This window comes from Sturnira hondurensis, unplaced genomic scaffold (genome assembly GCF_014824575.4).
Source record: "Sturnira hondurensis isolate 20B ecotype Veracruz unplaced genomic scaffold, ASM1482457v3 Scaffold0013190, whole genome shotgun sequence".
In the NCBI taxonomy this organism is placed as follows: Eukaryota; Metazoa; Chordata; class Mammalia; order Chiroptera; family Phyllostomidae; genus Sturnira; species Sturnira hondurensis.
The window spans coordinates 2,532,774-2,554,782 of record NW_028085821.1 but is presented as its reverse complement, the minus strand read 5'-3'; the positions used below and the strand labels follow the sequence as shown (position 1 = coordinate 2,554,782).

Here is a 22,009-nt window from a genome sequence, read left to right as displayed (position 1 = left end):
GTCTTTATGCTTTCTGATATTTCCCTATAAATGGTTGACGTAGCACTAAGCCTGGCTTCAGTCCAATCCAGGGCATGACCATTCACGCTTGTTTTGATTACACTGGTGTCTAAACAAACCCCTTTTGTGTTTTGAATTATAGATCTAACAATGGTTGTTTAGACCACAGCATGCAATTATTGTTATTATGAACAGAATAATACTTTGAGTTAATAGCAAGGTGGATTGGGTTTGGGACAAGGGATGGAGTCCCATGCAGGTTCTGATTTCATTCTGTCCAGAGGCCACACCTTAAACAATTATTCTTTGTAGGTGACTGGAGCTGTGTGTATGCCGGTGTTTCATAATTTTTGAAGATGTCATCAAAAGTTAGGCGTGGTGCATGTGTGCACATGGACATGCATACATTTCACAGCCACAGAAGAGGGAAACTTCTGCATAAAAGTTTTACTTGCCTGGCTAAGGATATACCAAAACACTTTCTAACCTAATTAGGGAACGAACACAATATTCTGGTTAGGAAGAAATCATACCAGCCACAGACTGTTGATTTTCAAGGAATTAGAATACAGCCAGAGCCTTTAAAAAATGTCTCAGAGTGCTCAGCATCGGTAACTTCAACTAATGGCAAAATTCATAATTGCTGGTTAATAGAAACTTATGGCTGGCTGAAATAATTTACAGTATCTTTGTTCTGCTTTCAAACTTTTGGAAGGAATATCAAGACATACATCATAGTAGTTCCAAACTAAGAAGTTTAAAATTTTTCAATATGAAAAATTGCTAACATATTCCAAAGTAGAGAACAGTATAATGAAATTCCATCTTCACCCAGCTTCCACAATGTTCAGTACTGGTCTGTTGTATTTCATCTGTACCCACACCTCTCTTCCCTCTATGCCTATCACAATCATAACTAAATTATTTCTAAGCAAATCCAAGTCACTATAAAATTTGATACAAACACGATTCAGTACATATCTCAAAAAGCTAAAGAAGTCTTTAAGAATAACTAAAATGTTATAATACCTTAAATAAACCAACATTCCCTTAATGTTATTGCGTTTCCATGCAGTTTTCAAATATCTCTGATTGTCTCTCACTTTTTGTTTTATCCATAGTTTTCTTGAATCAAAATCTAAACGGGGTTCATGTACTCATTGGCCGATATGTCTGTCTCTTGAGTGTCTTAATTTGTAGGTTCAACCAGCCTTGATCTCGCTTTTTTCCTTTTACAATTTATTTGATGATGCAACCACACCAAATGTCCTATAGAATTTCCCATATTCTGAATTTTGTTAATTTACACGTTTAAAATGTAATTTTGAAATATCAGTATTCTGCTCCTCCAATCTCATAAAATTGCTTTTTGTTAAAAAAACAAGTTGCAACTTGTTGTCATTCCTTTGCCTGTTTCCTTAAGGATCTTCTGGCCTACATTTTGCCCAAGTTTGCCCAAATATCCTTTTTTCTAAGTAAATCTTCCATGATTTACCTAACGCTTCTTCCTCATAGAACCAGACATCCCTGGAGTGGCCATTCAATCGGGTTTCAAACCTGTGCTGGTCTGATCACTGGGGGCTACCCCAGCTTTCTCAAGGGTTGCAAGACATCACCAGCCATCAGTAGGGGGTGTTTTGATTTTAACAATTGGGACACATGACTACTTTTTAAAATGTACTTTTCTCCTTTTGATATATGCAGATATATTTACTAGGAAATTATATATTTGAGATTTGCTTTAAAGTAATGGGTGGGAGCAGTGGTAGTTCAGATATAATAAGATTGGCCATGGTTGATCATTTTGAAGCTAGATAATGAACGTGTGAGGTTTCACTATGTTATCCCATTTACGTTTGTGCAAATTTGAAATTTTCCATAATAAGAAAAAAATGAAATTTACCATTCTGTCTAAGCTAAGTAATAAAACATTTCACTTGGGGGTTTTTATTATAACACTTTCGCCAAGGATCATGAGAAAATCATGTCTAAGGTGGTAAACACTCAATACAATATACAGATGATGTATTATAGAATTGTATACCTGGAGCCTATATAATTTTATTAACCAGTGTCACCCCAATAAATTCAATAAAAAATAATGTCTAAGGAACAAAAGAGCACTCACTTTTCTCATTCTGCAAGTCTGGTTTGCCTTTAAAAAAATAACTAGTAATAAATTTAACCAAGGATGTAAAAGACCTGTACTGGGAAAACTGTAGATCTGTACTGGGAAAACTATAGAACACTGAAGAAAGAAATTGAGGAAGATACAAGTAAATGGAAGCATATGCCATATTCATGGATTGGAAGAATTAGCGTCATTAAAATTTGCATACTACCCTAAGCAATCTGTAGATTCAACACAATCCCTACTAAAATACCAATGGCATACTTTACAGATCTTGAACAATATTCCAAAAATTTATATGGAACAAAAAAGACCATGAGTAGCCACAGCAATCCTGAGAAAGAAGAACAAAGTTGGAGGGATCACATACCTAACTATACTACAAGGCCATTGTGATCAAGACAGTCTGGCGCTGGCCTGAGAACAGACACATAGATCAATGGAACAGAATAGAGGGCCCAGAAATAAACCCATGCCTTTATGTTCAATTAATATTTGGCAAAGGGGGCATAAATATATGATGGAGTGAAAACAGTCTCTTCAATAAATGGTATTGGGAGAATTGGACTGGTACTTGCAAAAAAAAATGAAACTAGACCATCAATTTATACTGTATAGAAGAATAAACTCAAAATGGTAAGAGGACTTAAATATAAGTTGTGATGTCATAAAAACCCTAGCAGAAAACACAGGCAGTAAAATTTCAGACATCCCACACAGCAATAATTTTGCCACTGTATCTCCCAGGGCAAGAGAAATAAGGGGAAAAAAAGAAAAAAACAAATACAAGTTTTTGCACAGCTAAAGAAACCATCATTGAATGAAAAAGGAACTGACTGTATGGGAGAACATATTTGCCTCTGATACATCGGACAAGGTTTTAATCTCCAAAACATATAAAAAACTCATACAACTCAACACCAGGAAGACAAACAGCCTAATTAAAAAATGGGCAAAGGACCCGAATAGATACTTCTCCAGAGTCGACCTACAGAGGGCCCGGAGACATATGAAAGGATGCTCAGCATCACTAGCCATCAGAGAGAGGCACCTCATACCTGTCAGAATGGCCATCATTAATGAATCAACAAGTGCTGGTGAGGATGTGGAGAAAGGCAAACCCTAGTGCACTGTGGATGAGAATGCACAGTAGTGCAGCCACAGTGGAAAACAGTATGGAGTTTCCTGAAAAAAATTAAAAACTGAACTGCTTTATGACCCAGTGATTCCACTGCTGGGAATATACCCTAAAAATCCCAACACACCATTCAAAAGAACTTATGCGCCCCTATGTTCATAGAAGCACTATTTGCAATAGCTAAATGTTGAAAACAGCCCAAGTGCCCATCAGTAGGTGAGTGGATTGAAAAACTATGCTACATTTACACAATGAAATACTATGTAACAGAAAGAAAGAAGGAATGCCTGCCTTTTTTGACAGCGTGGATGGAACTGAAGACTTTTGTTAAGTGAAATAAGCCAGTTGGTGAAAGACAAATACCATATGACCTCACTTAGAGCTGGAATCTATTGAATAAAATAAACTAACAAGAATGAGAGAACCAGAGGCATGGAAACACTGAACAGGCTGATAGCTGTAGGAGGGGAGGAGAGAGGAGGGAAATGGAAGGAAGAGGAAGGGACTAGTCAAAGAGCAGGTATGAATGACCCGTGGACACAGACAATGGAGAGGGGTTTGACTGTGGGTGAGAGGGGTGGGCTGGGCGGAAGAGAGCAAAACGGAAAAATATTGGGACAACTGTAATAGAATAAACAATAAAAATAAAGTAAAAATTAAGCATATAAATAATATTTTATATTAAGTACTTTTATTTTCATTATTTTATATTATTATATTTTATTAACATATATTATATATTCAGTATTTGGGTAAGTGCTTTGGAATTATTGAAAAATATGAGTCATGAAGAGGTGCATCATAGTTTTTGTGATTTAGTATCTAAGCCACCTTTAAGGCCGTGGTGTGGAAAAGCTCATCAACACGCCCCTATAAAACGTCGACTGATAGCTGACAAAAGACTCCCAGGGGAGGGATGACCCGCACCATTTGTTTATCCCATAAGAAGAGACATTAGGGTGGGTCGTGAGGGTCACACACATATTCCCTGCTACTACGCCAGATGAACGTGCAGGCTGTATTTTTCAAGGTGAAAGTCAATAGCAATAACCTTTTAACTTTAGTCTTAGTTCTCTTTATTCTGTTCAACTGTTGAGAAGATAGGAGAATTTAATGACTTCTGCTTACACTAGACATATATGCTGGAAAACCTTTGTAAAGGACCTTTAGCTTTATTAATACTTTTCTATTACTTTATTAGTATTATATTTAAGTAGCTTATTTAATAGAACTTAATTTTCCAGTGTAATTCGCTCTGCACCAGCAAAATGTAAGACTCTGGGAATATTTTAATAAACAAAAGGTAAAAATTAAAATTTAATTGTGTTAATATGTAGCAATATCATTGGTAATATTTCTATTTCTGTGAATGTAAAAATATTTGACCAATCCACACAGTCTTGGCCCTGGCCACATAACCATATCCTCCCCATAAGCTGTTAAATTTCTCATTCTGTATTTCCCTTGTCATGGGCTTTTCAGAAATTTAATCCTCTCATCTGGTGAGACATTATTCTGTGTCTTCACATAACTCTGAGCTGTCTTCCTGCAGTCGCTTTTTAAAAACTTTGACCAAAATTGAAATAAAAAGCTAATTGATGCCTCTCTGTAATTTTTTTCAATAAAACTAATGTTATATATGTATGTATTTTTGAGTTTCTAAATTTGTAAGTATTTTAAGCTTTGCAAAAAATTTAGAGAAACAATTCCAAAAACCATGTGAGTACCTCTATTTTACTGCCTTATTCTCCACCAAAATTAAGTGAGAAAAATAAAGGAAGGCAGCAAACTTTTGAGTAGAGAAAGTAAGGAAATAGTCAAGTGTGACCGACTTCAAATCTTGTGGGATTTAAGCCACCAAATATACCAAATATTGAGACCAAAAGAAGACTCAGTCATCTGCCCACCTGACAATAAAGCACAAACCATTTTCTCACTAAAAAGAAACACCTCACACTTGTTCTTTAGAAATAGGTGTCTTAGAGTGGCTTTGTTTCGGTTTCCTCAAAGTTCACTTTTAGGGAACATACTCAGAAAATATTAAGTAAAATAAAAACAAGGCATTATATTTACATATCATGTTTTTTTTAAATAAAATGATGGCCATCAACCCCAATTCTTATACTCCTCTCTATGGGGGTGTGTTCTTTGCCAGAGTCACTCCTGTGCACACAAATACACCATACCTGTATGATTCCTATTGTATATAATAAGTACTTAGAAATGTTATTACCATACACATTTCTATTTGCAGAAACTCTAACTGTATTTCTACAACTAGCGTATTTCTGTATGTTTGTTTGTTTTTTCAAAAAGTCATCCTTATCTGAGAAACACATGCATGCTTCGTGGTGCAGTGGTTGCCACAGCAAATTCGTGTGTTTTATTGCAGACCAGACCAGAGCAAACAGACGTTGCATCAGACTGAGGTCGTGCAGGAGGCACCAGGCCCGTGTTGTTATCTCTGCTATACATATGTGTATTTTCAGGGTTCCCTACACATGAAACTTTAACTTCCTAACAAGTTAACACAAGGCAGCAAATGCTCGTGTTTGTGTGGGTGAATATTTTAAGGGGCCCCTAAAGAAAGCTATGCCTCCTGAGGATCTGTGAATGTCACTAGTAACGGGAGTTTGGGGGCCATTCCTGGAATGTGTTTGCCCAGCAGGCCAAGGAATTAAATTTGCCATCTGGCTTTCAGCCAAGATTATGGAATGAAAGTTTTGAATTAGGGTTTAGTTAATATATGGTAATTATTCTTGAATAATTCTTGAAACTAATGTACTGCTTAAGAGTAGATTATCAAAAATACTAAGTAGCTAGGCTATTATAAGTGGTTCACTAATTTAAAAATATATGTACAATGAACAACAATTAATATTATTTAGTTCTTACTATATCACAGGCTCTGTTCTAAGCATTTTACATGTACTGTCTGACTTGCAGAAAAAGAAATAAAGAATACACATGCCTTCTTTAACATGGTACTTTTCTGTGCAAGGAAAAATGAAGGGAATGAGGGAGAAAAGAACAATAGAGTGAAAAATAAAAAGAGGTCTTAATTTTTCAGTATAGTCAAGATATAAAATAAAATGCCCAAGATAGGTACCTTCTAAGTACTTAGAATTCTTGGGAAATTATCTGTCCTGCTGCCCACCTGAGTCTACTCAATACAGGCATACTGTCATGTACATCGGTGTCAATTACTCCCAGGAAATCTCAGCAGTCACACAGAGAATACCCGAGTGTGATTAGATACTGCAAAGCTTAGAAAGAAAGTTGTTTCTTAAACATTTTAAAGCAAAACTCACATGCTACAAAGCCATGTGACTTCATCTATTTCTTCCCATTGAAAATCAATCAATGAATCTAGAATACATGCCTAAGTATTTCTCATGGGTATATCTAAACATTTGTGATCATGCACATGAGTACTTTCACTTGCTGAAATCCTAGAAGTAAAAAGAATGAACAGAGCCTCAGGATTTTCACTATAGCTGGGGTGATTTAGTTTCCTGAAGTAATCAGAAAGAGATTACTCTGCTGAGATGACATCTAGAAATGTGTTTCATCTTTATTGCAACATATTTCTAAATCCTTATTTTAGCGTGATAAAAATAAGTTATACTCTTAAATAAACATTTACGTAATCTTTTCTGTGGCTAAACTAGGACCAGAAAACACTGAGTAAAATCCTCGGGGGTCTTTGAACAGCTCACCGAAGCTCATTTTCTCTACTTCTTATTGTAGTTCTTGCCCTGTTGATTCTTTTCATAACTGGGCATGGGAATGATAAACAACCTTGTTTACTTAACAACTGCCCCAGGAAAACTATTCTAGGTGATTGTACACAGGACAGTTAAGTAATTCATCAGACTAGTTATTATTATCCTACCACACAATAGTGCTACTGATTTTTTTAAACTAAATTTACCTTACAAAAATTAAACTGAGTTGTTGAGACCATGAATCTTACTACTCTGGATAGGTACTAAACCTTAAGACACCTGTATTTATATAATAAATGTACTTCAATAGTATTCTGTTTAGGAGGAAACAGGCATTTATTCATGTCAGTATATTTACACTCATGTGAGAACAACTCAATATGTCAGCAGCTAGAAGACCAACCGTGTGAAAAAGAAAGAGATGGAAAGGAGGTGAAATACTAGAGTGCCCATCACCAATTTCCATCAGCATTATATTTATTTCCATTTGTACCTATACCACCTTGTAGTAAATAAATTGGTATAGTTCTCAAATGGAATAAGACTATTTTGTAAGAACACTAAAAGTTTTTAATTAATGTTATTTTTAATATCAATCAAGCTTCCTACTGGAAGACACCTGCACATGTGTTTCCTCAGTTCTGAATTTTAAAGAATGAACTTGGCTGGACCTAATAAAGGATTTGACACTGCAGACTTTCAGACACCAATTGTAAGCAAACATACCCAAGTTAACCTCAGATGAGTGAGAAGTAGCACATATTCATGCTTTTAAGACTTCCTTGGGGTCTTCGTGTTTTGTTAATTTGACTGAAAAGAAAAATAACCCATAGCAAGTCAAACCAAATCCTCCCACATCTACCAGTACATTTGCATGTTTAAACAGTGGCTCTGAGGACAAGTTCAGGGGTAAATATGCACCATGGTGCTGTTCAACTTCACAGTTTGGCTAATGTTAAACAAACACATATTGCAAGCCATGTCTCATTACGTGGTTGTTTTCTGGGATTCCATGGGTCAGGGTCAAAGTCTGTTGTTCTTCTAGCTTTTCTACAGCACTAATCAATAGTTTAACAAGTGAAATAATGGTTTGATGAACAGTGACAATATACTTCCAAAGCAAAAGGCATTGAAGCTAATTTAATCCTATGACCAATTTTGCTAATGTCATATTACCCTTAGGAATGAATGGTAATAAAAATACCTTTTACATTTATAATGCTTACGTACCCCTTATCTCTTTTAAACCTCAAAGTAATTTTATATAATGGTTTATATTAGACCCAATTTTGAAGAGAAAACTGAGTTTCAAAATATTTACTTGACTTTACTTTCTCGATAAAGACTTACTGAATCTCCACCATAATTAGGTTTTGACATTAGAGACAATTCCCTAAATATACACATCTAACAAATACATCATGTTTACTAGTGCTAGACATGCTTCTAAATGCTCTACAAATACTAACGTAGTTAATCCTCATAATAGTAGGGTGAGGTGGGAACGATAATTATCTTCTTTTTATAGATGAGGAAACTGAGGCATGGAGATGGAAACAACTTGCCCCAAATCAGATAGTTAATAAGTGACCGGAATCAGACTTCAGTAGGGCTAGGCACTTGAGCTCCAGGATCCATACCAGCCGCCCCTGTGCTATACTGAACAAGACACAGTGTCTGCTCCTGGGGACTTCGAAGTCTAGAAGGGCGGACCCATAAGCAAAGACCTTAGCTCAGTGTGCAAGCCCAACAGCAGAGCTTGTATGTAGCACAGGGGAGGGACGGATTAAATCTATCTTGTCTAAAGTCTCTCAGAGGAGCCTGCAGAGTGAGGATCACATCCTTGAAGTTGAACTCCAGTATGCTATCTGATAAAAAGATTTTGGAATTACAGTGAGAAAACAAAAGGGCACTTACTTACAAGAACATACATATGAACCAAAGGCTAAAAGCTGAGTTTCCTTAAAGAAACCACTATGGAAAGAAAGAAAAGGAAAGAAAACCACATAGGAAAGAAACCACTATGATCCTGATTGATATAAACATCAATATAGGCATGAAGATCTCTTCCTTCGTATATGGAACATATGATATATAGTTAATGTATATGTAGATACCAGGAGAACTCGTGTGTCAAATCAACTGTAAAGCTCCCTGGTTATTCTAAAGGTTGTGGCCAGTCAGGTGAAACAGAGCCAGGTATTCGCAAGTAGAAGGAAAGTCTACAAACATGGAAACACGTGGGACCATCACTCTGGACACACAGTAGGTGTTCAGTGATTGCTTGCTTGATTGACTGAGACAGGAAAGGGAAAGAAAAAAAGACTAATAACATTTCAGTCCATTCACCTTTTAACTTTGGTGAACATTTCTATGAGGAAAATTAGTGAAATTGAAACATATGGAATCAGAATTGTACGCCTGATGAGTCTCCATTGGACCCTTTGCTGTTTCTTTGATTGCTATGAAGTGTAGCTACCAACGATTTGCATTTCTAGGTCTTATGGTCCAAACAGCGGCAAAAGAAGCTCCACCTGAAGAAGGAAATAACTATTTTACCAGTTTGAACTGTATGGTGTTTATAGTGTGTTTTTGGCGCATTGTAGATCCTGAATAAGTGAATGAGTACATTTCATTTCCTCCTCCCAATGGTCTTTTTTTTTTAAAGATTTTATTTATTTATTTATCTTTAGAGGAGAAGGAGAGAGGGAGGGAAACATCAATGTATGGTTGCCTTTTGTGTGTCCCCTGCTGGGAGTTGGCCTGCAGGGAACTGGACTACAACCCAGGCATGTGCCCTGACTGGGAATCGAACCGCGCTCCTCTGGTTCGCAGGCCCGCGCTCAACCCACTGAGCTACACCAGCCAGGGCCTTCCAATGGTCTTGTCATAGCTCAGGAACCGTGTGCTCTCTGTAAATGCGAAAGTGAGGGCCCAGGGAGGTCACCGAGTTACTGAACTAAAGTAGTTTTTGTTGCCTTCCTTGTCTTAACCCTTCACCATAAAGCCTGGCACACAGTTGTTCAATAATATTTACCGAATGAATAAATGAGGATGACTCCTTATTATGCTATACTAAAAATTGCCTCTCACAACATTATGAAAACATACTGAGGCTCTAAGTGTATTTTAAAATCTCCATTTTTCTTAACCATATTTTGAGGAATATTAGAGTACCTCTTGCCAATGAGGAACAAACACCCTACCCTTCCAGAACAACCTGGACGTACACAGTTTTATCTAGACTCTAAGTAACTCATAAGTGCTCATTCAGAATTGAAGATGTTGGAAGAGAGTTGACTGGTCTGGATCAGCACCCACAGCATTCTCCCTAAAAATAAAGATGTCGCTAGTGGCCAACGTCTGGGATTGATTAATGACTGTTACAAAACCGGAGAGAGAACTCTTTGGTTTTGTTGTTCTTGTTTTTTAATAACATTCGTTGGTTTTTTTTCAGAGTGAAAGTAATTCATGCATTGTAAAGCTTATGTAGCAAATATAGATGAGAAAACAAAAATTATCCGCATTGCTACAGTCTAGAAATAACCACTATTCGTATTTTGAGTTTTTCAGTCATTTTTTCTTTGCAAATGTTTTTATACATCATATGCATAATTAAAAAAACCATAGGGATCATATTAGATTTTGTATCTTGTTTTGAAAACCTTAGTATAATTATAACTTTGCCATGTCCTTATTATTCTTTGAATATTCTTTGAACACATGGTTGCTAATTACTGCTTAGTGTCCCGGGGAGGCAGCCCTCTCTGAAGGGAGTACCAGCTCCCTGCACGCACCACCAGCATTTACGTCACCTTCTCACACTTGGCTCTGAGCATGAGAAGGAGCCACTGCACTGTAATGTAAGGCAGGATCCATCAATTAGAATATTTACTAGAATGTTACTTGTTGCGACCCTTAAATAAGTTCTAAAGAATTGTTTTGGAGGCACAGTACCTTCAATAGAGACTTTCATTTATTCAAAATTTATAGGGTACCTCCAACGAACCAGCCATGGCCTCATATTAACCAGGGTAAACAAAAGAGATTGTTCACCACTCATCTAAACTGGCTGTCTGGAATACTTGAGTCCATCCCAAACCTACTAAATATACCTTCTGCCTGAATGTGCCCCCTGCTCTTGTCCTCCTGAATGAGGTCAAGACATTCACGTTTTCTGCGTCGGCTCCCCTGTATTTAAAGAAGTAGTGGTGCTACCAGCTTTCTATCCTCCAGGAATTATAATTCCTAACTCACACAACCCATAAAGAACAAAAAACTTGGTTAATTTAGCCATGCTGGCACTGCTAACCCTCTTGGGCAAGTGCCCTTTGGGGAGCCCAGCCCTGGAGCTGCTCACAGCTCAGCTGGAGAGGGAAGCACCCCACACATTCACGGAGGAGACCTGACTCAGGAAATCCTTCTATGCAGTCACCAAAAAGTCCATCAGGAAATGTTAATGTCCATTTCATGTATATGAACTATCTGTTACATATCTTGCTGTGCTCCAATTCCTTGAATTTGACCACACGCATTCCGTATTTCAACGTGCCAAATAGGGTACTACAAAGGCCAGCCTGGCGCATCACCCCTTACTAGGGACATGATTCTTTTGCAGCACAGGTTTGTGTTACCACCTTTTAGGGGAGCCCTCCCCATTACAGAGCCCGCTGGGCACCTTCTCCCTCTCTTGTGCCCTGTCTTGTCCCAGCTTCGCCACTCAGCCTATTGGGTCGAAGCTCAAGACACTGTGGGAATCCGAATTCAAGCAGGATGACAGATTTACAATGATTTGCAATCACCGATGAACTTACAAAAATCAAAATGCATAGACATTGTTCTGGAAGGGAATTTGTTTTTAAAGGAAAGGAACGGGTAGTACTATGAAAGAAAGTAATGGAAATTAATGTGCTGTGACCCCCAAAGAATGTAATTTTTTAAAAAATCATCAGTTGCTATTATGAATTAGAAAGGCAGTCTGCTCAACTTAGCACTGTATTAATATTGCACTTTATACGAAGAACTTAAATTAACAAGGTGTGTTAGTCGTTTAGGAATTGTTATAGTAATCATTATAATCATGCATCTCATAGCAGTGCTGTTTTCTCAAGTAGGCATTTTAAACGGTAGGAATCACTCTTTTGGTCGAACTTCTAAAAGCTCTAATTTAACACTTAGAAGCAGTACGTTAGTTACTTTAGCTGCACTCAGCCCTAAGCCTTACGGATCTGGTTTTCCTTCTTTACCATGACCTATCTGCTTAGCCAGGAATGTACTAGTGATGCTTTTTCCTCTGCATCCTTTCAATGCAGGATCAAGAAATGAAACTGACCACAAGGCTTTGAGTTGCTTGAAAAGGGAAAGATACAGAACAAAACTTTATCAACAACATGAGCTGTCCCCTGTTTTTTTTTTCAGTCAGCTGAGGCTAAAAGGAATTTTCTATTTAGGTCTGTGGCAAAGTCAGTGGGTTTGTCAACTCGCACCAAACTTGTTTGCTAATTTTGCAACATAGTAAGTGACTATTCAAACATTTCTCAAATGTACCATTGTATAACTGTAAAAGTGGTGTGGGCTGGGCTAAGGAGAGGGGTGCCGCCCACCGGAGGCTCTGTCCTCAGCACACCTGGGGCACTGCATTTCTCTTAGGGAAGCTGTTAGAACAGAAAGGCAGGTCCTCTCCCAGGGGCCTGGACACAGAAGCCCTTTGGGGTCTCGTATTTAGGAGGGTCCCAAATTTAGACTTTTTCAAGTTATCATCCAGTGTGGTTATTCCTAAAGTCATTTATGTTGCCTGTATGTTAAGGTGTTGTTTTGTGCAACGGAAACATTACAAATGTGCTATAATGTAATAATCCTGTTTGGGATTTTTTATTATGTAAATGGGGGTTAATTACATAATCATGAAGAGTGATACCTATTAGCATAGTTAAGGTTTACCACTCGGTAGGTGATATAGTAACACAAGTATGTAAGCACCCAATTCACTTTCAGAATAACATGGGATTCTGCATTTTGAATGATTTATGAAGATTTCTGTAATATTTCTGCATGGATTTCCTCCTCCTCCCCCTCCTTCTCTTCCACTTCCTTCTTTTTTTTTCATGTATTCATATTAAGAGAGATAAAATAAAGGAGTTGGAGTGCCAGAGCATGACATCAAAAATAATCACAAATTCTCTTCATCACTGTAACCCTGAAGCCCAAAAGCCAAAGGGTAAACCCGACATTAAAAATAAATAAAAATCTTGTTTTTAGCTTCAGCCATGCTAGCACCTCTCGTCTTTAAGAGTGGCTGGGTGGGGCGGATGGGCGTTTACCTGCAGTACCATAAAAAAGAGTTGGATTCAGGCAAATGCCTTCTCTGTGGAGGCAGTAATGTCGACTGTAGGATGATGATAGATAATCTTGGGACTTGGCCTATTTTATTAGATTTTGAGTTTACAGCTCTGAGGCTGGACATGATAAAAGCTAACTAACTCTTCTTGGGAAATAAGGCATCATAAAAACAGTGTAGTACAGAAAGGTTAAAAAGAAATAGAAAAAAGAAAAAGTGTAGGTGACCAAAAGGGAATTTAAAGTGGGAGAGAAAAAAAAATAGCAAGTCAATGCAGGTACAAAAGCAATGTAACATGATTAAAAACTAGATAATCTGGTTTCTCAGTTATCACTGTTTCTACGTGTTTGCTTCTAATTTGGCTCTCACCAGATTTCATTTCCAAGCGTTATGTTGTCCTATGACTAAAATTAGAAATTCGGAGGCAGTCTTGATTAGAACAAGAGGTTATCTTTCCCAGTGTCTTTGCAAAAGGCCACTATGGTCTGGCTAAGGTTTTTTTTTTTTTAATTGTGGACCAGTTCTGGGTTGAATCCAGTTGGCACTTTCTCTTTGAGGACATCGCTGAAGGTAGACAAACAAGACGATCGGTGATTTTTAAATATGGGCATAGGTTTGATCTGAATCGCTTAATTTATATTCAGCCAACAATCTGTGCATTCAGTAGGTAATAAACTGGGATACACATTCTAGGACCTTCTCTTAACTGTTGGGAAATGACAGCCACAGATGGCTGAGAGGGGTGCTGGAGGGCCTGCGTTACCACCACACATTCTCTCTCTCTCTCTATGTAAACAAAAATGAAGATTTTGTTGCAAGTTTTTATTTCTCATTGAATGAGCACATAACATTTTTTACAGCATGTGTTATTAGCTAGTGAAAGTGGTAAATAGAAACAGTAGAATAAGAAAGAGTTAAACTATCATTGACTCCAATTCACATCCTTTCCATCAGCCTTTTCCTCTGTCATTTTTTCTCAGGCAGACAAATATTGACAAAGCCAAACTATCAGTAAACCTTCTTGCTGTCCTTGTCCCGACCTCGGTCTCTACCGCAGGATGCCACTCGTATTTCTCACCTGCTGATTTTCTGATTTCCTTTAGAAGCTTTCCAGAGTTCCCCATCACCAGAAATCTGGGTTTCCTAGACTTACTGCTTTTTACCATCTAGACTATTCCACTCTGTTCTATTTTGCCCCAGAAAGTCTCCACTGCAGCCAGGTTGGTTCTCTGTGCTGCCAGAATATGTTTTTAGCATGTTTGCATTTTTCCTCCAGGATTTCCCTCCATTTTCTCCAAACCTATTGGAATCTCACCTGGACTTCGAGGCCCTCCTCAAGGTACATGGGCTCCCCAAAGGCTTCTTGGATGGCCTCAGCCGCCCAGGACTCTTTTGAAGAGTCCTGGGGCACATTGTGCAATTCTGCTAACATAATCATGTGACAGTCTGGGAAGCTCAGCGTCCCTTCACATGGACCTCTCCTACGCCAGCCACCCCTCTGTGCCCTCCATAGACCAAGTCTCACGCACCCGTTCTCAGTGGCACTTACAGGAATTCCTTACGTGAAGGATCAGTTGAAGTGTCACCTCATCGCTCAGACTGCATTACTCACTGCCCACATATTTTTCATTTTGTAAAGTCGATTCATATTCTGGTCCATTACCTCTTTCTACAGTGATACTTGAACCAAATCAGAGCCTCATGAAATATGTTGCATTTGCCATGTTTTCAATAGCAAAAGAATGTGTACCTATTACCAACAGTCTATGAAATTACATTATGGTATGATTTTAAGAAATATTCCAAACACTAAACTATAATGTTTAAGTCTGTGCTTTCCTTATGAAAGGAAAGTTACTGTGCGTGTTGTCAAGACCAGACCACACATTTCTTCATTAATTTCAGCATGTCCATACACGTCAAATATCTAGGGAAGACAGTCAAACGAAAACCAAGTTCCTAAACTATTTTAATTCAGCTGACTTTTGTCAAATTAGTTTTCATAAGTGTAAATTTGATTTTGGGGTCAATGTTAGGAAACTTTTATGGTGAGAATTTTGCAACTAGGGTAGGTTCAAGAGAAATATATGACCCTTTATAGAAGTCTCTTTTAGGTGCTTCTTGTTTTAATCCAACATGCTAATTGACTGTAATTTTTAGTACACTTAAAGAAGATCAAAATTATAAAGAATCCAAAATTGTAGAATTTTAAAGAGGTAAAACTTTAGGTATTAATATATTTATCTCCACCCTATTTTATATGAAGATATTGTATTACAAAATTCACATTTTGTAGTAGATTCATTCTTTTTTAGCTGACCCACTATCAGGTGGAATTTTATCAGGATACAGGTATTTAATTCTCTAACAATTATTTCAGGGTTTTGCTTGCTTAATCTTATACTCATCTGGTAACTCTGCAAACAGAAGGAAATTGTAAATTGGAAAGATCACAATTAAATGACAAAACTATTTGTAAAGAAATATTCTTCAAATTCCCCTGAAATTAAAATAGTATATTTATTATTATTTTTTCTTAGGCAATAATAATTTTCATCTGATAAAGGGGAAAAAACATAGGCTAACTCTGAAAAACAAAGGACCAGTCACTAAAATACAAATAAAAGAAAATATATAATATTAAAGTTAATAGACCAAATGGGCACATTAGATAAGGAAAAGAAAAATGGGTAACTGCACATCTTGTTTCATGTTTAATGTTCTTCACGAACTTAAGAATTTCTTACTCCAAGAACAATGTTTAGTTGTTTTTTTCTAGAACCAGGGAGTTAACACACTGTTGTGATCTAGCATTTCTTCTGATAGTTTACCAGATTGTTCATTCATGTTATAAAAACTGATTTTCAGTATATAAATTTTTAACTTTAAAAACTGAAAATGTGTAAAAGATTTAAAAACATTTTTAATCTTCACCTGAGGATATAGTTTTTAAAAAACTGATTTGAGGGAGAGAGAGAAAGAAACATTGGTGTGAGAGAAATGTCGACGGATTGCCACCCCCCGCCCCCCGAACACACACATCCCAGCTAAGGATCAAACCTGCAACCTAGGTATGTGCCCTCACCGGATTGAACCCACAACCTCCTGGTGTATAGAACAGTGCTTCAACCAACTGAGCCACCTGGCCAGACAAAATACATAAAGGTTTTCAATAAAGAAAGACATACATATTTGAATTCTTTCTCTGATATGTGGAAAGCCAAGTAGATTTTTTTTTGAAAGGGGGGAAATATCTGTTTAAAAATTCTTTAGAACCTCAAAAAAGAGTTTTGCTTGCTCAGCACACTTGCTCTGGCATAGCAGCAGTCGTGACCGGGCTTATGACTTTGACCTCGCAGCACCTCCCGTAGCTTGGTGCCATTTGGAAGTGTCTCCCTCCTGCAACATTTTCTCTAAGTAAGTCAACAATTCAAAAGAAAATAAGTCTTCTGCTATAGAATTAATATTTTCTATGCATGGTGATTGTAATACTTCACTGAACAGTCTAACTCTATAATATTACCAGTGTGTTCTTCTACTCTGACTTCAGTTCCTAAACCTTTGGGAACATTAACATTTATTAGTCAACCAGAGTATAGAGTCTTGATACAGAATGACACCGCTCAAAGCAGAACTTTCAGTAAGTGAGTATTTCATTGAATAAAAGCCAAAAATCCTAAAAGCAAATAGAAATTGGTGTAACTGATGTTTAATCCAAGTGAAAAACAGTAAACTGACTTAGCTTTTCTTTTTTTTTTTTAAAAGCTGACGCAAGTTGGACAGAGGGCGGTGCTGGGGTGAGGGGTGGTAGTGATTGGCCTGTCTCCTTCACGCCCACTGGCCTTTAAGTCAATGTCTAGATGCCCAAAGGTTCTCAGAAGTCCACTCCATGTCAGGGTTCTGTCATTCTAAACAAGTCTGGAAAGACTCCCAGGACTGGATGAATAATTAAGGTAAAGCTGGTTTTCCATGAATATATACAGTGTTAAAATAGCGTTCTTTTCTTCTTTTTATGTGTCATTGTTTATTTTTTAACAAGTTAAAAAGTTCGAAAATACTATCTGGGTAATTTTTTCTCACTGAAAAATGGATCAATTTAATATAACGTCAGACACTGAGATGATTTTCCCAGATCCTGACTGCAGTTTTCTCTCACTGATGATGTTAGGTTTGAGCCTAAAATCAGAACAGTGGACAACAGGAATGGAAAACATTTTAAAACCAGCAGGTAACAAGGGTTTAGTTCTTTATATCTCTTGGTTAATCACTGAATAGAGTGAAGGGTTGATATAATTGGTCTTAGGGGAAAATATATAAAGTTTTAGAAGTACATTCTCAATTTCTAACTTTGAAGATTTTTGTTCGCTTGAAAACAAAAAGAAGTCACCAAAGCAGGGACATCACAGGCAGCAGCTGGGAAAGGCTGAGGGCGTGGGTGGCATCACCGTCAGATAAAAGAGACAGTTATGTCTCCCCTTGTCTTCATGTGGGACTGTGTTAATGGGCATTTTTAGAGCAAATTTACTAGAAGAAACCAATCAATTGAATAGAATATAAGCCTAGCTTTAGATTTTGAAGAACCGAAGGAAATTACCTGAAATTAGAACTATACTCAAGTGTATTCATTAAAAAGGGGGAGCACTGGCAGTGGATTCAGGGAGACTTCCGTTGGGGGCGTCTCACGGAGCACGTGCCGTAGTTTTAACCCAGCGACCAGGTGAGAGATCTGAGCACTCTAACTCAGTGGGAAATATTTTAATTGATGGTGTAGGTCATACTCACGGACAGTTGGCTGAAAGTTCTGCTTTTGACAAACTAAAGAAATGTAGGTGTGTGTTCTAGAAAACGCTGCTATTTATTTTATGGGCCAACTTCTACCAGTTGTTCAGATTTATATTTAGGCAATGTTTTGGTTATTTTCTTGAGAATTTTTATACTTCTAAGAAGTATAGCAGTAATATTTAAGTACTGAGACATGTAATTTTGCGGGCTAAACTCTTGAGTTTTCTTTAACCATGTTGTTTAATTAGTTTTTGGAAGAAAAAAAGATCTCCAGTGGTGGTTGGCTATCGATTATATAGAATGTAGACCTTTTAGAATTTACTGTATCCACTGTAGCTCATTAAATACCATGCGTTAACACGAGTAGCATAAAGAGTTCACTGTGTTAATATCATACATGTTATATATCCCTGTACATTTTTGGAAACTACAGTTTGGGGAAATAGGAACTAAACTTTAAGCAGGAGTTTAAGGTGTTTCTTAATGTTTAAGATGACTAGAGCATCCTTGTCTTCTAAGAGCAGAGGTGGAAACTCTGCAAGCAAAGTAACACATCCAGGTTTTATGAATAGTTCTTTATATGTCCTCAAGTGTCTGCTTTAATTCTTATATGAACAAGTATGTAACCTTCTTGGCAAAGGGAAAAGACCTCACTATGGGGTTATTTATTTTAACTTCTCTAGTCCTCCCTAGGTATTGTAGACTATGTCTGCGTTGAGGAGAGGCGTGACAATGTCATGTTTGCACCAGCTGTAAGGAGTAGTCAAGCAAATACGGTTCTGCCATGGCCGGCAGTTTCTTTTCTAAGAGGCCCCTCAACTGACTGGTGAACGCTTTTATGAAAGTTAATTTCTGTGAGAAATCATGTCGGAGACTAACAAGCCATCCGACTATCGATGTGTGACTAGGATGGCATTGTTTGGGGAATGGTTTAAGAGAATTTAGTATAAAAATGATATGAGGTTGATTCCATTGTCAAAGCTATGTTCATTTATCTCAGATATGTTCTGTGTGTGGGTTTAAATCGGTTCCTGGGATCCAAGGTAGTTTGCCTGTTGGGAGTTGCGTGACCAGCTACTTGCTGCCTGCTCAGCCAAAAGGTAAACGACATGCGAAGCTATCTGCTGCCTTCACCCAGATTTCAGAGGGATTTGCCAGAACTGGGACTGGGATGGCGGGAGATGCTCTGCCCGTGTTAGCTCCCTTTCTGCTCTCGCCTGTCACATACAATAAATGTCGGCAGCAGCAAGCTAGGGAAGGTCATAACTTTTGCCTCTTGGCTCAGGGGCAATTTTGCTTTCCAGATTTGATGTTCTTCTTTGACCAATCCAAGTGAGAAATGGAGAAATTTGCTTTTTCTGAGAATCTTCTATCCTGAATTTCTTAGGTACTTATTCAAAGAACAAGGCATTCTGGTGTTTAAAAACTAGAATTTGGGTATTAGGAATCAGCTAGTTATGGTATTTAGACATCTGTTAATAAATGTTATGAAACAAAGTCTCTTAATGCTAATAATATTCTAAATACTTTTGTTTCACATTTTGATTTTGTATCTGCATGAATGAGTGAAGTCGAGCCACAATGCAAAAGACTGCCACACTGAAGCGCCCAGTTGGTTTCTGCAAAACACCTTCCTATCACAGAGCAACGTGACTCCCTGGGAAAGGAAGGCTAGACCACACAGCGTTCTGTCAAATCAAGTCTAATTTTTGTTTTAGGGTCATTTTCAACAGTCCTTGTGCAACAAAGCTGCTCTTTCTCTGGTAACAAGAGGAAAACTTTACATTCCACAGAAAAATGCGTTGGGCTTAGTGGAATGTAACACCAGGCAGTGCGCTAGACGCCGAGATTACATACGAGCCTACAAACTGGTCATCGCTTCCACCTTCACGGAACTTTCTGCCGAGTGGAAGAGACACTTCTTTATCAAATAACCACAACGAAAAGTCTAAGAGCAAAGCGTGATGAGCACTGTGAGGCGGGAGAGAACATGCCATGAGAACGTGCCACGGGGGTGTCAGTTTCAGTGTGGTACCTCTCTGACCACGTGCCACTTAAAGATGTTCAGGTTCTTTTGGTTGACTCTGGGGGACACCTGGGTTAAGACCGTGAGGCAGAGCACTCCAGGCGGAGCAGACAGCGAGGTCAAAGGTCCGGACGGGCCCGTAGGGAGAGGATAGGAGGCTAGTTGCCCAGTGAGTGAGGGCAGGCGCGATTCAACCTGGGCCTAAAGGGCTGTGTCTGGGTTGAAGCACATGGAACCTCACAGCACATCGGCAAATTTGACTGTGTTGGAAAAAGTTGTGAGGAAATTGTTTTAGGGCCTTGAGCAGGTAGTAGTCATTTGGCATAACAATAATGGTCACGGAGAGAGGAGTAAATGAATTTTAAATAAATACTGAAAAAGGACCGATAGGATTCGGAGACAGACTGGATCTGGGAAGAGGGGTTCAGGGCAGAGGATGAGAGGCGTCAGCACTGGCAGTGAGATTCCTCTCGCGAGCGGTGGGTGGATGGATGTCTGTGCACCGAGACACAGGGAACGGCACAATCTGTGCCTGTGGAAGTTACATTGTGCAATGTGCTGTACATATTGTCCTATTCCATCATTGTATTTTTCATTCTCAGTGTTTGCCAACATCATTCTTTTCTCACCTACCCATGCAGTGAATCACTGATTAGTTCTACAAGTATTTATTCAGAAAAAAAAGTTAAGGTGTAAATTATGTTATAATAGTTTGTTCAAAAATCTGTTTTCGCTACTAAACAGAGTTCATCAGGTGCACGGGTTCTGTCTTATCCATGCTTTATCTTTCACAGTTTCTGGCTCATGTTGCATTCTCAATATTTGTTGAATGAATGAATAGATACCACCTCTAAAATATTTCTCTACTGGAGAAGAATTCTGTGACTAATCATGAGATTAAGTTTTAGCAGTTACGATACCGTATAAATTCTTCAAAGTATGTGTTTTGAGCTGTAGGCAAATGGTTCAGACATTAGTTCAAATATTAGTTTCTCCTAATGTTCTATTATTTTAAATTGTGTTTTTACCTGTTGTTCCCTTAAAACAGATCAGTAATAGAATGCCAAGAGATAAAGATATGAGCTCTGAAAATGTGTTTCAACTTCTGTTGTCTCTTGACTGAGGCTAAAATTAGAATTAGTGGCCAAGGTCTTAAACCACTACATTTGGGCATATTATTCTATTATATGACCTTAAAAGAGAGTAGAATAAGTATTTTACAAACAGCAAAGTAGTTTTCCCAATGTTTGTGTGGGGTTTGAGAGCTGTGTAACTCACTGCCTCAGGTAAACTCTACGCATGCATGCATATGCATATAAAATGCTGATTATTGGAAAAGCAAAGGGATTTAAATTTATTAAGGGCCTACTACACGCCAAACTTTGACACACATAGTATCTTCTAAACCCTCAAAGCACTGCTTTGTGGTAAATGACATTTTTCTCATTTTTACATCTAGAAACACAAACCAGTGAGAAGTTAGTTAATTTGGGCAGAATTTACACCCACTTTTACTCATTATCAAAGCCTGACTTCCTGCTCCCCGCCTGGGCTTAGTTCCCTGTAGCAGAGACAGCAAGCTGTGCAGAGGGGACATAGCACAGAGGCTGCTTTCCCTGTCCATGCCTCTACTACCTCACCTGTAAGATGGGAATGAGGGCAAAAATAGTGCCCAGGTCAGAGGGCTGCTGTGAGATTTAAATGAATTGATAGACATCATGCCCTTACCATAGTGTCTGGTGTAGAATACAGGCCACATGAGTGTTTGATATTCTTTTAAAAAAAAATTCTGGCACAGCATGGCTTAACACGAATGCAGTCAGTGAGTTTCCTGTGAGTGAGTAAGTACAAAGTGAGAGAGGCTCCA

The 22,009-nt window shown here is 38.1% G+C and overlaps 1 protein-coding gene across 4 annotated transcripts in view; it reads left to right on the top strand.

Moving 5' to 3' along the window:
* The window catches only part of SLC38A4 (solute carrier family 38 member 4), a 68,310-nt gene that overhangs the window by 10,894 nt on the left and 35,407 nt on the right, over window positions 1–22,009 (top strand). The window contains exons 1-2 of one of the 4 annotated variants that reach the window (XM_037061098.1): window positions 17,181–17,287; window positions 17,503–17,562. The exons of 2 other annotated variants lie outside the window; for them this stretch is intronic. The gene's annotated coding sequence lies outside the window, so the exon portion shown is untranslated. Of the gene's footprint in view, window positions 1–17,180; window positions 17,288–17,502; window positions 17,563–22,009 lie in introns of those variants that run through there. One more of the 4 variants, XM_037061099.1, reaches the window with a different exon arrangement.